Genomic DNA, 12,019 nt, shown 5'->3' with positions numbered 1-12,019 from the left:
GAACTCTAGAATCTGGTATTAATAAGTTTACACATGCAGATGGAACCAAGCAAGGTTCTCATGAGATGGTTTCCCTAAGTTGTGACTGTTTCAGGTGATTCATTTTTTTTCTTTGTTTTTTGGTTTCTCTGCATAGCCCTGGCCATCCTGGAACTTCCTTTGTAAACTAGGCTGGCCTCAAACTCAGAGATCTCTGCCTCTGCCTTTGCCTCCTGAGTGCTAGGATTAAAGGTGTACACCACTATGCCCAACTTCCTTTTTTGTTTTATACATTTTTTTTTTTTTGGTTTTTTACGAGACAGGGTTTCTCTGTTTTGGAGGCTGTCGGTCTCACCTGGCCTCAAACTCACAGAGATCCGCCTGCCTCTGCCTCCCGAGTGCTGGAATTAAAGGCGTGTGCCACTAACGCCCGGCTGTTTTATACATTTTTAATAAAATAGAATTATATCACCTACCCCTTTCCCTTTCCAACCTCTGGGTGATTCATTTTTAAGCCACTTGGAAACCGTGCAGGAGAGAGGAAAAGAGATAGTATCCAGTGGAGCTGTATAATTCTCTTGGTTTCTGCATATTTTAGTTTGGTAGGATTAACAATTTTCTCTCTTCTAGATTACTTTGTAAATGACCATGGCATTTTCCAGGTGCCAAAACAGACATAGACAGGTTAAGCTACAATGTATGGTTAAGTTTGTTCCTATGTCCCTGTGCTAGGGTCAGTTAGGAAGCTTGAAATTAAGTCTATCTTCATTTTCAAAATCAGAAATGGGATAAAATGTGTTCTAGGGTTGGTTAGGAAGCCTTTTGCTTATCTAAACCCTAACCTTAAAAGATTACCTTGCTGCGTTCATTCAGCCATTGTTTGTATTACTCCCAGGACAGTGAGCTGTGGACTGAACTCTGACAAACTGTTAAGATCAAAAGGATCAAACTTTTCTAAGTAATGTAATTGCATCCCAGAACAAAACTTAGAAGTGTTTATAGAAATAGAAGACTGTCTAGCAACATGCCTAGTATCTAATTAAAGATTATTGGGTACATAATGAAGTGACCCATAATGAGGAGAACAACCGATCAAACGAAAATGACCTTATTTGAACATGTGTGCCCGAATTAGCAAAAAGGAACATAAAACAGTATTATAATAATGACATGTGTCTGGATAGTAGAGATACAGGAAATGAACCCAGGTTCTCTGCAAGAGCAGTAAATGCTCTTAACTATTAAGCCATTACTCTAGACCATGCTCAGCTTTTTATGTGAATTCTGGAGATCCCAACTTAGTTCCTTATACTTGCCGTGCAAGTACTTTACAGATGGAACCACGGCCCAAGCCCCTAGTCAGACTTTGACATCTCCTTCAATAACTGCTAGAGAAAGTACAAACTTAACAAGTTAACACAATCAACCAGGTTACTTTTTTTTTTACTCTCCTGGAGTGACTATTAACAATAGTAGACTATACATTCTCTCCAAAGTGGCATGTGAAACACACAGCAAATCACCAGATTATGGTGCTGTAGCTACTCTGGCCTCTTTTTGTGTATTGGATGTTAACAAAGAATGGTCTTAATATTGTGAATTTTTTTTTTACAAAAGAAGAAAATATATGCCAGAGTCTATATTTGTCCCATAAAACTTAAATATTTACCAATTGAACTTTTATAGAAAAATTTACCAGCCTATATTCTAAGCCATAAAACATGTCTTTGTGAATTTTAAGGAATTCAAGTAATGAGAAATATGTCCTCTGACCACAATGGAATTAAATTAGTAATCAGTAACAGAAAGTTATATGGAAAAATCTCAGGATTTTGAACTAAAATACTTCTAGATAACCTAGTGATTAAAAAAGGAACCCTGGGTAAAATTAGAAGGCATTTTGGCCCAGCAGTGGTGGTATGTGCCTTTAATCTCAGCACTTGGGAGGCAGAGACAGATGGATCTCTGAGTTTAAGGCCAACCTGGTCTACAGAATAACTTCCAGGATGGCCAGTGCTACACAGAGAAACCCTGACTCAGGTGGAGGTGGAGGGAGGTATTTTGCATTTTGAACTGAATGAAAATCATCAAATTTTGTGGCGTTCTACTAAAGCAGTACTATGTAAGTGAGGACATTTAAAAATAAAATACCTAAGCCGGGTGTTGGTGGCGCACGCCTTTAATCCCAGCACTAGGGAGGCGGAGGCAGGCGGATCTCTGTGAGTTCCAGGCCAGCCTGGTCTACAAGAGCTAGTTCCAGGACAGCCTCCAAAACAATACAGAGAAACCCTGTCTTGAAAAACCAAAAAATAAATAAATAAATAAATAAAATAAAATACCTATATTCAGCAATGATCTCAGCTCCTAATCTTATTAAAGCAGAAAAGTTAAACATACAAAGGAAGAAAAGGAAAACAGTTAATTGAATTAGTGAAACAAAAACTGATTTTTTTATATCAAAGAAATTGATAAACCTTTAGTCAGGCATGGCTAGGAAAACAAAAAAGAGAGACAAAAGAGAAGAAAACAAGAGAAAAGACATTGACAATATGACTGGTGGTGTGGTGGGGCATGTCTATAATCTCAACGCTTGGAGGTGGAGGACAAGAAGTTACAAGTTAATCATACTGGCTCTAGAGGCCAGTCTTGGCTACAGGAGACCCCCTTCTCAAAACAACAAAAAGAAGTAAAGAGGTTATATTATAACTTTATGCCCATTTAAATGACAAGGGATATTACACAAAGTTTTAGGAGGTAGATATAGAACTTAGATGAAATTATTAGATCCCTTGAAATAGTTATTCAGAAGCTCATTCAAGAAGAATGAGATAACCTGAAGGGCTGTGTGAAAATTGAATTAATACTTTAAAACATCCCCACAAAGACATTCATGGATTTTTCCAAACATTAAGGCTAAGATGTGCCAGTTAATGTACAAACTTCTAAAAAACTGACAAGGAGGTTATTTGCTAATGTATTCTTTGAGGCTAGCATCATCCTGATACCCAAATCACATAAGGACATTACAAAAGAGAATTACAGGCTGGTTTCTTTCATGAACATAGATGTGATAGTTCCAAAGAAAATGTTACAAAATCAAATTCATCACAACTGGGACCTAGTTAGAGAAGTTACATCATTGAAGGCATACCCAGAAAGTGGGTTGTGGCCCTTTCTTGCCTCTCTCTCTGCCTGCTGAGGTGAACGGAACTGCACACTCCTGTCATGGTGCTCTACCAAAGCCCCAGGATCAGGGTCAAATTACTACTGACTGTAAACTTCCAGCTGCTGGGATGATAAAAGGGGACAGAAGATTGAAGGTTTTGCTTACCCCATACCTCAGCTGGGATTCCTTATATGGGCAACATTTATTTTGTATTATACCGTGAGTCTTAAAGTTCTTAGGGTAAGGGAAAGCACCCGAGAGGAGAAAACCATGGTGCTGTAAGTGACAGCTTAGCTTGATTTACCAAAAGTCCATTACCATTTCCCTTCCCATCCCCTTCTCTACTTCCCCTTTGGTAGGATCTCACCACACAGCCAGCTGGCCTCCAATTCATTATCCAGCCCAGGCTAGTCTCAAACTCTTGTTCCTCCTACATTAGTCTTTTGAGTGTATTACACACATGAGCTACCGTGCCTGGCTTCTTTCTAGTATTTGTGCCTATCAAAATGCTTGGGAAATAACCACCAGCTTCCTCTTCTGCAGCTTTGTTCATTTCTATGTCTAGTGTGTTGAACATATACTAAGCAAGCAGTCATTAAATCTTTTTTCTCTGGTAATTCACATCCATCACTGCTTTAAAATTAGACACACAAATACACCATCTTACACATACAGGATTTGCCTGAATTGGGTGTGGTGGTATGCTCATGGAAGGCTAAAGCAGGAAGATTATGAGTTTGCGGTCAGCCTTGGATCTATATAATGAGACCTTGCCTAAAAAGTCCCTTTGCTGTTCTCCATATTTTCCCATCTTAGTAAAATTCAGTTTTCAATCATTTCGTATTATATATTCTTAGCAATTACTTATAGCCTTTCCTTCATTTTCATATTATATATTCTTAGCAATTACTTTTAGCCTTTCCTTCATTTTCATATTATACATTCTTAGCAATTATTTATAGCTTTTACTTCATTTTACATGCACATAGTTTTCCCTTATACCTATACTTTCTACATATAGTTATACTTCAATTAAAAAACAGTGCTTCTAGTATCATAAATATTGTATTGCTACAATATTGTATGTGAAGCAGAAAATTGGACACAGACATTGGTGGTGGTGGTGCTGCCTATAATCTTAGCACTCAGGCGGTACAGGCAGGAAGATCAGTTCACATCCAGCCTTGACTATATCATTAGTTTGAGGCCAGTTTTGGCTATGTGAGATCCTGTCTTAAAAAAGAAGAAAAGTAGACACTATCAATAGACAAACAGGCTGCGTCTTTGTCTTCTAAGACATTTTCTGACTCTGTGGTCTCTCAAGGAACTTAGATACAAAGATTCTATAGTTTTGCTATTTTACTCATGTAATGCATGATTTTGAATAAATTTCTCCATCAATGTTCAGCTTAAAAACAAGACAGTTTACCAAAGGAAAGCATATAGAGTTATAAAAGCATTTATATGTTGGTAACAATATTTTCAGAAATAAAGTAATATAAAAACTGTACACAAGTCATTTGAGTCTTGGCATTTTCATAGAAATCTTTTTGGCAATCATGTTACACAGTATGAACCATTAGTTTTAGAAAAATACCTAGTTTCTTCTATACAAAGAAACAGGAGAAATTACTCTGCATCTCCAGTACTTAAACTATCCCTTGTTGCCTCATGACAGAACTAATGCAGTAGAACACAGCCAGACAGTTGCTGAGGCATCAGAATAAGACTGTAAATGTAATTCATGTTTTCTACATCAGATTTTCAAATAGTTAAAGTGAGAATAAGTCATTCTCTGGCCTCCCTGTCCACCCATTGTCTTCCAGCAACGATCAAGTCAGGCAGCGAATACTGAAGCCAGTTCTAATGATGGCACCGTAACAACAGTTCACTGGTCATATCCTCTCCCTCTGCCATCAAAGTGCCAGTACTTAGCATGCTTCACAGGTTTGCCAATAGTGTGACAGACTGTCAGAGTGCTATAATCATTCTATGTCATTTCTAATGCATATAGAAGCACACATTAACATGAAACTATGGAGAAGAGAAAACCAACTGTAGAATTTTGTTGTTTTACAGACATTTATGTAATAGACTTTCTGCTTATATTTTTAGAAATTTGGACATGCAAAACTATTAAAAACTGAGCTGCAGGATAGTTTGAAGATTTTTTTTGTAGTCACTTCCCAGTTGAGAATTTGTATATCAGTAGTGGTGGTGGTAAACACCAAAGCAAATAACAGTTCCCAGCTAGACATCAAAAGCCATGTTCTCAGTTTGGTCATATAGAGAAACATCGTATGTTATTTTCACTGTTAGCGATAGTCATTATTTGACTAAATTATAGTCAGTGGAATGCAAATGGAATGATGCCTATCATTTTGAGACACATCCCACTAAAAGACTTTGCTTCGGGCCGGGCGTTGGTGGCGCACGCCTTTAATCCCAGCACTCGGGAGGCAGAGGCAGGCGGATCGCTGTGAGTTCGAGGCCAGCCTGGTCTACAAAGGGAGTTCCAGGACAGCCTCCAAAGCCACAGAGAAACCCTGTCTCGAAAAAACCAAAAAAAAAAAAAAAAAAAAGACTTTGCTTCTGGGCTTAGTCCAGTGGTTTCCTACCATGCTCAGAGGCTTGGGCTTGATCCCTAACACTGCATACACTGGCTGTAGTACATGTTGTTAGTCTAGGTGCTCAGGGAGTTGCAGGTCATCCTCGGCTATACATAAATCTAGGCTGGTCTGGGCTATGTGAGACCCTGTCTCAAAAAGCAACAACAAAACAACATCCAAAACTGTCCTTCCCACATACTACAACAGAAGACCCCAAGGAAGTCTTGGAGAATCCATTTCTAAAAGCCTAAGTGAGGAAGGGCCTCCAAAACTCCTCACTGAACTATTGGTTCCCTTCAGGAAGAAACAAATTTGAAGTGTTATATGTTTTTGAGTTGATCTACTACAGCAATTAGTCTACCATAATTGAATATATAAAACATGTGCAGTGTCCTTATAGTGCACAATTTTGGTGGGTACTGTTTATATTACAATATGTGTGAATGTATTGCCACAGTTTAGAGGTTGTGGCTATGTGTGAACATTCCTTCCAGGAGTGGTGTGATGCAGCTTAGCCAAACTGACTCCCATTGCTCATGGGTTTTATTGTGGATGAGCACCAAGAAGTGTAATGACACTTTCTGTGTTCCTAGTAACAATGGTGAAATGATATTCACTAAAAACCCTGAAAGGAAGGCTGGAGAGGTGGCTCAGTGGTTAAACACTCAGCTGTCCTTTTTCCAGAGGACTAGAGTTCTGTTCCCAGCACTCACACAGAGCAGCTCACAAGTGCCTGGAATTCCAGTTTCAGAGAATCTCACACCTCCACAGGTACTGAAATATACTCACATATATGTTTAAATACAATAATTTTTAAAAATCCATTTAAAAACAAATTTAAATCTTAAAGGAAATTCTAAGAGGAAAGGTAAGATGAAGTTCTAAATCAGGTCTGTTTCTTGGATTTGTTTAATATGTAACCATTACTGGTTTTGAGTCTACAACAAGAATGTTAAGAGCCTCCTCTACTTAAATAGCTAGGTCGGTAAATTACAGCATGTTTTCTCAATTATAAGGATATTTTTCTCAACTATTCTAACAAGTTGGATTGTGTGGCTTCATAGTTCCCTTTCTCCACTAGCATTCTGTAGTATATGACTACAAATTTTTACTGTGCTGGAAGTCATTTTTAACTTGAATGTTCCTTCAGATTCCAAACTGACACTAGAGAGCTGCCAGTAGCAACTTCAAGATTTAGAAGCATTGTGCTTGAGAGAAAGTATGTGCTGGTCCATGCTAACACATGGGTGTAGGAGTCAGAGCACAGGTTTTGAGAGTTGACACTCTCCTTTTATCTTGAGTTCCAGAGACAGAACTCAGATCATCCATCAGGATGCATGATGAAGCACTTTTACCCCATGAACCATCTGGCTGGCTAAGAGCAGTCTCTTAAGTGTTAATTTTCAGTAAAAATAGAAGAAAAAAATTATTTTAGATTTAGGTGTTTGGTCTCCTTGGATGTTCAGTACCATGTGTATTCCTGACACAGTTACAGGGGATCCCTGTAACTGTAAGCCCAATTAAACAGTTTTATAATTTGCCTTGGACACAGTGTTTTATCACAGCAATAGAAGAGTAACCATTACAAACTCTTTTCTAGATAATTTTCCTCTTCACAAATGCTTTGTGAGTCTTTAGGAGTCTTAGAATTAATGTTCTGTCTCTGATCCATCTGTTGAGTTCTGGATTCCACTTTATTTGGCCAACAACTCCACTTAAATACCTAATAAGGACTTCTGAACTAATCATCATCATCATCATCATACTTAATTTTTGTCTTTATTTTGTCAGATGTCACAATATTAATCAAGTGGCTAGGTTAAAAACACCATTTACTCTTCTTTGTGCCAGCTTACTGTTGCCTCTTAGCAACAAACCCTTTTAGATTCTGTTTCTGTGTTGCTGAGGTTGGTGCTCTAAAAAATCTACTTCCACTTTTCCAACTGAATTCCTTCTGTGTCCCATCAATGAAGAATAAGGAGAGGTAAGTACTGTTTCATTTCCAGTCCCCCAAAGAATCACCCCGGCTATCCTCTTAAGTACAGGGGCAGCAAGTGGCAAACACTCTTCCCTCTCCTCCCCATTTTCCCAGTAGCAAGGACAGTAACTGCTAACAGAGGTTGCCCCATTACTTTGGTAATGTTTTCCTTTTTCAGTCATATACCTGCTTGACCAAATCCTTCTCCTTCCTCCATCTCCCTGCCCTGAGACATGGTTTCACTATGTGGTCCTGGCTGGCCTGGAACTCACTATGTAGACCAGATTGACCTCGGACTCAGAGGTTCTCCTGTCTCTGCCCTGGCCCGGTCCCGAATGCTGGGATTGAAGACGTGTGCCAATATTCCCTGGCAAGATACAATCGTTCTACTCTGTGGCTGCTCTTGAAATATTTAGCAGCAGCCATCTGCATGTTTCTCACATTTAGGACAAAGCTCAAAATTTTTCTATGGCCTACAATTTTTGTGATTAAACCAATTTCTCTAGTCTCATCGCCCATCTTTTCCCTTGTAACTCATTTGACTTTTAAAATAGTTATTGTTGTTGTTATGAGAATTGGACCCAGAACCTAATATATGCCAAGCAAGCACTCTTCCACTGAGTATGACACTGCCCTGGCCTCCTCCCTCTGCCTTGAACACAGTGCTTTCTCTTGGGCCTTTTCAGATGCTATTCTCAGTGTCTAAGTTGCCTGCATCTCTGCCTAGTTCACTAGGTCTCTTTATTCAGTTCTCTTCTCAAATTCAGGTTTATAGTCTTCTAACAACTCTAAAGCAGTGGTTCTCAACCTTCTCCGTGCTGCTACCCTTAATACAGTTCCTCACGTTGTGTGACCCCCAGCCATAAAACTATTTTGTTGTTACTTCAGAACTGCAGTTTTGCTACTGTTATGAATTGTAATGTAAATATCTAACATGTGACCACTCTAGGAGTCACAACCCACAAGTTGAGAACCACTGTAAGTTATCCTCTGCTTTCTGGTTTTTGATCTGGGTTCTTGAGACTACCACTCTCTGTACACTCATCTGTTTCGTTACTACAATATAAACACTGTAGAGGCAAAGGTGCCTGACACAGACAGCAGACACTCAAAGTTTCAGGAAACAGGTAAAGTTAAGGAACTGCAGGAATTGCAATAAATGCAGGAGGAAACAGACCAAACTAACTGCAAAGAAGACAGTGACACAATGACAATTTTACTCATCTAGTACGTAATGCAATAAATAAAATAAAAAATTGTACTTTAAGATGGAATACAAGAGAATTTCCCAAAACTAGGGAGAGAACTAGATCTGCAGAAAATGTTCAAAGAAAATGGGCATGCAATGTTCAATTTTGAGGCATTTCCTGGCTAAGCTTTTCTTGTTTCAGCAAGATATGGTCTCATGGAGTCCAGGCTGATGTTGACTTTGGTCTCTTGATCCTCCTGCCTGTATATTTTGAGAGCTAGGATTTTAGGCTTGTGCTCCCATACCTGGCTGTGAATAAGCAGATGATCATAAAAATGAAGGAAAATCTTTTTAGACTTCTGGGCAGAACACACAGTCGCTTACAAGAAAGGAGGATATCATGCTGACCTTATCCTTCCTATAAGCAACATTCATCAGAAAGCAAAATAAATAAATAATAAACTGAAGTTTTCAGCAAAGGCAGCACAACTGTTACTTCTAAGTAACTGCCACCCAAGAGTTAATGAAAATGTAGCCAACACAATGGTTCAGTGAGTAAAGGCTCTTGCTGCCAAGCCTGATATCTCAGTTTGATCCCCCAGGACTCATGCAGTGGAAGGAAGAGAACTGACTCCTGCAAGCTGTCCTCCAACCTTCACGTGTGCACCGAAGCGCACACACACACACATGCACAGACACAAACACACATGCAGTTAAAATGTCACAAAAAAGAAAATGCAAAAGACATGTATACACACACACACACACACACACACACACACACACACACACACACACACACACAGCAAATAAGCGCCTGGGATCCTCTGCTGGGAAAAGAGCGCCAGTAAAGAGCGATGACTCAGGAAGCAGGATATGGGAGCTAAGGTTTGTTGAGAACATCAAAATTTTAAATATAGATCAAAGCCAAATGACCACTGAAATTAGGATTACAGAAAAGAATCAAACATAAAACATCTTGTAACCACACTTTTCTTGAAGGTGATTCTAATTTTGAAACATGCAGATAACAGCATTTTTTTAAACTTTCAATATGAAGTAACTAAGGTCATTTGTGGCACAGAAATATTTTCCTGAATGCTCGGCAATTTCTTTCAGTTTCTCTTTGAATTTCCTTCCATGAATTTTTGGTCATATTCATAAACGACACATCAGGGTTTATGCTTAACATAAGTCCTTGTTCACATGATGAGGAAATATGTATTTTAATGGACTTTGAAAATATTCCTTTCAAAACATAAACTGCAGGAACTGGGAAGATGGCTCAGCAGGGAAGAGCATTTGCTAGCCAAGCAAGAGGACCTGAGTCAATCTTCAGAACCCGTGTCAAAACTGGGCATAAGCACACTGCCTCTAACCCTGTGTTGGCTCATAGAGAGAGCAGATCCTGGGAACATGCTAGCCAGCCAATCTTGCCAAAAAGGCCATCTTTAAGTTCAGTGAGAGACTGTCTCCCAAGTCGTTAGAGAGCACTAGAAGCTGTCCAACACTCTCTTCTGAGCTCCACATGCACTAATGCTTGGGTGCATACACAGGTACATACTGCAAACACTACCAATTATGTTTTGAACTCACAGAAAGGTAAAGGAAAACAACATAAGGATATCACAGAGCTCATTCTTTTTCCTTTGACAGTTTATCCAGACATGCTATAAGCAACCAACCAGTGTCATTTTCCTTGTTTTTCCACAAACTGTCAAAAGTTTTATATACAGACTCACCAAACCCTAACCCTCTCACAAATGGCGAATCAGGATAATCCAATGCATTTGTCTCCTTACATCTGCCAAATGGTTCACACCATGGGCTTTCAGTAGTCTGCGAGCTTCCAGGACTGGCTTCAGTAACTGAAGAGGCTTCTGTAACTGTTGGTGTTGGCAAACTTTAATGAATCTATAAATGTGTGTATAGAGAGAATGGCTCATAGGCCTTGCTCCAGCTAGGCCAACAATGGCTGTTCACCAATGGAAGATCCAGGAATCCAGTAGTTGTTCAGACCACGAGGCTGCATGTCTCAGCTGATCTAATGCCAGTGAAGGAATCAACTTAACTTACCAGGGGAAGGAAGAGGAAGCTGGCAAAGAGGAGGAGCAAGCTTCCTTCTCCCATGTCCTCTTTATAGGCTGCCAGCAGAAGGTGTGGCCCAGATTAAGGGTGTGTCTTCCTGCCTCAAAACATCTGGACTGATTTGAATCTTCCCATCCCAAAGATCTGCATTAGCGTGGATTAGAAACCATTTCACTTCCAATGATCTAATTAAGAAAGAAATCCCTCACAGGTGTACCCAGCCATTTGGGTTTTAGTTAATTCCAGATGTAGTCAAGTTGGCAACTAAGAGCAGCCATGGCACCAGGCTAGCAAGCGCTCTGGCACACGGAAAAACAGCACGTGCAAATCTGTGTGGTACAGTTTGGCTGAGGTTGTCCCTCCTTCAGGACTGCATTATGTCATCTGAAAGTGTTTACTTAAGCTCCCCTGGGCTGCCTCCATGGTAGCTGTGAAGTCACAGAGAAGTTGAACGGTTTGGGGCCTGATAACAAAGTATGTTAATGTAATTCGAATTCTGTGTCATTTAAAAAAAGAATCACTGCTGTAGAAGAAACCTTAAAAACAAAAGGGGTTTTTTTTAGAAGCTACTTCAAAAAAAATAAAAGAATCCTTAAGTGACCACAAAGGGCTCATAAATATCTATTTGTTCACTATATGGGTATACTTGATTTTAAAAATCTGTTTTTTATGATGTTTCATTATATGTACACACACACACACACACACAAGCTCACACATGTAGGTGCCATAGAGGCCAGAGGTATCAGATGTCCTTGGAATTGGAGTGACAGGCAAATTGGAGTTTTCCTAGTACAGGTGCTGAGAAGCACACTCCAGCCCTCTGGAAGAATTGTACATGCTCTTAACAGTTCAGCCATCTCTTCAGCCACTGGATGTACTTATTTTAAAATGTGTATATTATGAATTTATAGTGCTTTTGACTCATAAATATAATTATGCAACTACAAAAGTATTTTGAATCGCCTTAGGAGAACATGGATTTATTAAAGTAGCCCAACCACTATTTC

Source organism: Mesocricetus auratus, unplaced genomic scaffold (assembly GCF_017639785.1).
Source record: "Mesocricetus auratus isolate SY011 unplaced genomic scaffold, BCM_Maur_2.0 Super-Scaffold_100707, whole genome shotgun sequence".
In the NCBI taxonomy this organism is placed as follows: Eukaryota; Metazoa; Chordata; class Mammalia; order Rodentia; family Cricetidae; genus Mesocricetus; species Mesocricetus auratus.
Note: the sequence above shows the minus strand (reverse complement) of the source record.